The following is a 6000-nucleotide window of genomic DNA, read 5'->3' as shown; positions in this document are numbered from 1 at the left end:
CTCTCCCCTGTGCCAGTTTTGTTGTAGAGAAAATAAAGAGACAGACTATCTCAGTCTTATATGAAGTCTCTCATTTATATGTTTTATGCTACAGCCTAGCGCAGCATCTTTTTCTGGGCCCACAGCAGTGATGTTTCTCACAGGGCCCTGGAGAGCCATAGCAGCTCCTTTTGGATGACATCAGAAGCCAGGACCTATATTTTAGGTGCCCACAGGACTTGGCGCCTGGGATTTTTCCAGGCCTTATAAACTGTCAGCTTCATTCTGTAATGTATCGATGGGTGGCAGGTGATAGAAAATGCAGATTTATCCCGTTGACGTGAGGATGCTGTGAATCTCCTTGATGACCTTCCTGTACAGCTCCTTCTGCCATTCTCCCAGAATGTCCCACTCCGCTTCCCAGAAATAAGCAGCGACATCCCTGAACGTGACCGATGCCTGGAACAGCAAACAGGACACCCTCAGCCCCTCTCCCTCCAGCTTCATTATACTGTGCATGTAATAACTAACTTTCTTTTCTTTTTAATCATTGTCTTGCTTCATGAAATACCCCAAGATTCTTGTCCTGTATGTTTGTAAGCTCTATTAAGCAGGGACTGTCTTTTTTGTATGTTTGTAAGGCACTGCGCATATTGTGCAGCACTACAGAAATGTTAAGTAGTATTAGTAATAAACTATTACATGGCCTCTGTCAGTGAGATCAGTTCTCTAGTAAATCATAGATTCAGGAGGGCTCTGTTCTCTTAAATTTCCAATATTTTGTAGAGATTTATCTGATTTCTGGCTGATTCTGCAGTTGGAAGGGGGAAAATCGCCACTCTTTGTGTTGATGGGATGATGGATGAGGCAGCAGCAGAATCTGAATAGAAGCTGATGGGTTGGTTTTTGAAGACAGGAAAATGGAGGGTACTCGGGCCAGAACTGGGGAGGGGAGAGAGAGAATATGTCTGAGCGAGAGTAAGCATGTATGAGATTGGGGTAGATTTTAAAAGGTTGCGCGCAGGCAATTGGGCGCACACGTACGCCCAATTTTATAACATGTGCGCGCATGTTATAAAATCCTGGGTCGGCGCGTGCAAGAGGGTGCACAATTGTGCATCTTGCGCGCGCCGAGCCACGCTGCCTTCCCCCGTTCCCTTCCCCCTAGCCTGACCTTCCCACCCCTTCCCCTAACCTTTCCACTCCTCAGCCCTACTCTAACCCCCTCCCTGACCTTTATTTTACCTTTTGCACCTGCCTCTGGGTAGGCGCAAGTTGCGCATGTTGGCCGACTGTCGGCGCGCGATCCCCGGCACAGCGGCAAATATGGCCGCTGTGCCTGGAGGCTGACCCCGCCCACTCTCCGCCCCTTTAGTAAAGCCCCGGGACTTACATGCGTCCCGGGGCTTTACATGGGTCACCAGGCCTTTTGAAAATAGGCCCGGCGCCTGTAACCTTTTTAAAATCCAGCCCATTGTGTCCATATTTGTGAGAATGTGTATGAGTGTACGCATGTGTGAAAGTGAATGTGTTCACATGGGTGCATATACATTTATTTACCGTATTTTTCGCTCCATAAGACGCACTTTTTTTCCCCCCAAAGGTGGGGGGAAAATGTATGTGCGTCTTATGGAGCGAATATAAAAAAAAAACCAAACAAAAATCTAACAAACCCCCCCCCCCCCCCCGACTCCCCCAAGACCTGCCGACTTAATTTCCTACACCCCCCCCCTCCTGACCCCCCCCAAGACCTGACAAACGTCCCTGGTGGTCCAGCGGGGGTCCGGGAATGATCTCCTGGGTGTGGGCCGTCGGCTGCCAGTAAACAAAATGGCGCCGACGGCCCTATGCCCTCACTATGTCACTGAGACCGACCGCTGCTATTGGTCGGTCTCAGTGACATAGTGAGGGCATAGGGCCGTCGGCGCCATTTTGTTTACTGGCAGCCGACGGCTCTATGCCCACACTATGTCACTGAGACCGACCAATAGCAGCGGTCGGTCTCAGTGACATAGTGAGGGCATAGGGCCGTCGGCGCCATTTTGTTTACTGGCAGCCGAGGGCCCTATGCCCACACTATGTCACTGAGACCGACCGCTGCTATTGGTCGGTCTCAGTGACATAGTGAGGGCATAGGGCCCTCGGCTGCCAGTAAACAAAATGGCGCCGACGGCCCTATGCCCTCACTATGTCACTGAGATCGACCAATAGCAGCGGTCGGTCTCAGTGACATAGTGAGGGCATAGGGCCGTCGGCGCCATTTTGTTTACTGGCAGCCGACGGCTCACGCCCAGGAGATCGTTCCCGGACCGCTCCTGGACCCCCGCTGGACCACCAGGGACGTTTGGCAGGTCTTGGGGGGGTCAGGAGGGTGGGGGGTTGCAGGAAATTAATTCGGCAGGTCTTGGGGGGTCAGGGGGGTGGAGGTTGTTAATTTAAAGGGTTGGGATGGGGGGGTTTGGGGGTTCCCAGAGAAAGAAACGTTTTCTGATCTGGGGAGTGGACCGAAATGGCCCTCCCCAGACCCGAAAACAAAATGGGGAGAAAAAAAAAAGCTATGCACTCCCCTAATTTGCTCCATAAGACGCCCAGACGCAGAGCCGGTTTAGCACAATTTTTTTTTTTTAAATTTTCCCCCTCTGAATCCTAGGTGCGTCTTATGGTCAGGTGCGTCTTATGGAGCGAAAATACGGTATTTATTTGGCATTTTTATATACCGACTTTCCAATAACAGAGTTATTAATCAATTCGGTTTACATATTAACAGTAACATTGACAAGTAAATGTCTTACAATGAACAGGTTGATATAACTTGGATGAGTAAATATGGGGTGAATAACATTTTGACAGATATATATATTGCCTAATGTAGGCCTAAGTAAGAGATACAGTGCCTAATGTAGGTTAAATAAACAGTAGGTAGTGATAAGACTGGGATATGATCTTTGACTGCCAAAGTTTACGTTAGCTCTGAAGATGATCTAAATAGCTCACAATAGTTCTCAAGTGGGTTTCCACCGAGAGGATCATTGGCAGGGATGCTCTGCAGGTTGCTGTTATGGGAATGCTTGGTTGAAGAACCAAGTTTTGAGTCTTTTTTTAAAAGTAGAGGAGCATTGTACTGATCTGAGATCTGGAGGGAGAGTGTTCCAGATTTTAGGACCCGCTGTGGAGAAGGCTCTTTTGCTTAATGCTGATTTCAACGGTGGTATATGAAGGTTATTTTTATAGGCTTGTCTCACTGGTCTCTCACATGTGTGAGAGTGGGAGTGAGTTCATATGTGTACGTATGTGAGAGTCTGCATGCACCCACTCCACCCTGCTAATCTTTCCAGCTTTTGTTTTAAGCTTCCAAGTCCTCTATTCCTTGTTGATTGTAACTTTGACTTATTCTTATTTTTTGTTATGTATAGTTTACCTAAATTGTTACTTCAGTTATACCCTTGTTAAATGTAAACCGATCCGATATGGGTATTTACTATGAAGGTCGGTATAAAAAACTGTTAAATAAATAAATACGTAAATAAATAATCTCAGCTGATCCCAGGGATGGAAAGAGCTTTGCAATGTGAAGAGGGAAGGCTGAAAGAAAAACATTTTCTGTCAAGTTCTGGTGCCCTGACTAGAAGAAGTTGAGAAGGATTTCTTACCTCATGAGAAGCCAAGGCAAACAGGTCCCACCTGTTTTCCCTCTGAATTCTGCAACTGTCAGGATGGACTCAGGCTGGAGCTTTCCTTCTGCAGATTTGGGGTTGAGGCTTGCAGGGATTTCCAGTCCTTTTATTCAGCCTTTTCTGCTGGCAGTCTGTTTAAGCCGGTGGGGGTCACTAAGAAAGAAAAAGCAGCAGCGCATGCGCACACTGAAATCATGCGGGTGGGGGGGAAAGTGTCCAGCTCCTCATGAGTTGCAAACCTCACTTATTTCCCGCGTTTGGGCTTTTTTGTTTTTAAATTCACTGGTTGCCTATTATTGGGCGCTTTTTCCTGTCAATCGCATTTGGTGGGCGGTCCTTGTGCCCAGCTATCCCTGTGATTGGCTGCTGCTGCTGCAGCTGCTGCCGATGAGGCCTGTCCACCATCAGAGTGGCACGTGGGCAGACAGCACTGACGGCAAGCAACGGTGTGTGGTGACCAAAGAAGATTTTATGCAGCGGGGTAGGCTCGCAGACCGAAGGGAGTGAAGCAGTCAACTGGCAACAATCAAAAAGAAGAGGTACCTGGAGGGGGAGCAATGAGTGTGCTGGGAGGTGGAACGAGTTTGAGGGGGCCAGTCACGTGCTTGGAGGGGGTGAGGAATGAGTGTGGGGGGGGTCAGTCACGTGCTTGGAGGGGGCAGGGAAGGGCAATGAGTTTGAGGGGGCCAGTCACATGTTTGGAGGGGGTGAGGAATGAGGGGGGGGGGGAGCAGAGATGTGCTTGGAGAGGGTGGGGAGGGGGGCAGTCATGCTTGGAGGGGGCAGAGAGGGGCAATGAGTTTGAGGGGGCCAGTCACATCCTTGGAGGGGGTGAGGAATGAGTGTGGGGTGGGAGCAGAGATGTGCTTGGAGAGGGTGGGGAGGGGGGCAGTCATGCTTGGAGGGGGCAGAGAGGGGCAATGAGTTTGAGGGGGCCAGTCACATCCTTGGAGGGGGTGAGGAATGAGTGTGGGGTGGGAGCAGAGATGTGCTTGGGGAGGGTGGGCAGTCACATGCTTGGAGGGGGTAGGGAGGGGGAATGAGTTTGAGGGGGGCCAGTCATGTGCTTGGAGGGGATGAGGAATCAGTGGGGGGGGGGCAGAGATGTGCTTGGAGGGGGTGGGGAGGGAGAATGAGTGTGAGGGGGGCCAGACGTGCTGGGGGGGGGGGCATTTTTTTATTTTTTCACTTTGAAGGAGCTACAGATTTCAGTGGTTGAGACTGGAGTGGTGGGACACCAGTCAACCATACAACTGGCCTGCATGGAAGGGGTGGCTAGATAGAAGCCATTACTGAATAATAAATTATGAGTTTGGAAATTTACTTTTAGCACATACTATCTGGAACAATCTGTGTAATGTCATGTAATCCACAAAAATACAATTGCAAGTCACTGTATTGCCTCCATTACACTCACAAAAATATTTTAAAGTGTTCTCTGTGTATACATACCTTTTAATAAAAGTAGTTTTAATCTTGTGTGTTTTGGGCTTGTTTTTTCTGCAGATAGTGCTTGTTCTTTCATGATTACCTGGCAACCCTGACTGGATCTGCAGAGATAGCGCATGGGTGCCGCAGGGTGTCTGAGACAGAAGGAGCAAGGCAGGCAAGGCACCTATGAACTTGTAATTTTTCAGTTCTTTGAAGAAATCATAAAGGATATCAAAATGTAACCCCAGTGATGCTTGAACCCAGATGTCGGTTCCAGAGGCTATATCTATGTATGCACGTCATGGTTTGTTTACTACACCTCTTAATTGAATGTATAATCTAACAGTCCTTATTGTAGTCACAGGTCAGATTAGGCATCACTGAACATATAGCCATTATTATGAAACTATGTCACCGAGCTTATCAGGCACCTCCATTACTAATAATAGGAACAGATGCACGTACAATTTACTATATGTGCCCCTATGTAAACCGTTGTGATGGTAATATACTGAACGACGGTATAGAAAAGATGTTAAATAAATAAATATCTCACACTTTTATTTATTTATTTTATTTATAAATAAATAAATCTCACACTTTTATTTATTTAAAAACAGTTGTGCACAGCTTTTCTTTGTGCAAACTCTACTGCCAATGCAGCAAGGAGGTGTGCACACAAACGTGCATATAGGTTAGTGCCCTCTCATTCAATTTCCATGCTAATGACGGCATTAGCCATTAACCTCCCCACCCCCAATGCAGAGAGGTGCACTGGTTTACCTTGTGTTTTCTTTTTAGCACCGGAAACTTCTAGTCTGAGGTGGAGTACAGTTTCCAGGGCTAGTATTAGGGTTGCTAACGCACCTGATTTTTCTGCACTATACAGATTTTTGGGGCATTGCTTGGAAAAAAA

This window comes from Rhinatrema bivittatum, chromosome 19 (assembly GCF_901001135.1).
Source record: "Rhinatrema bivittatum chromosome 19, aRhiBiv1.1, whole genome shotgun sequence".
Lineage (NCBI taxonomy): Eukaryota > Metazoa > Chordata > Amphibia > Gymnophiona > Rhinatrematidae > Rhinatrema > Rhinatrema bivittatum.
This window is presented reverse-complemented; position numbering follows the sequence as displayed.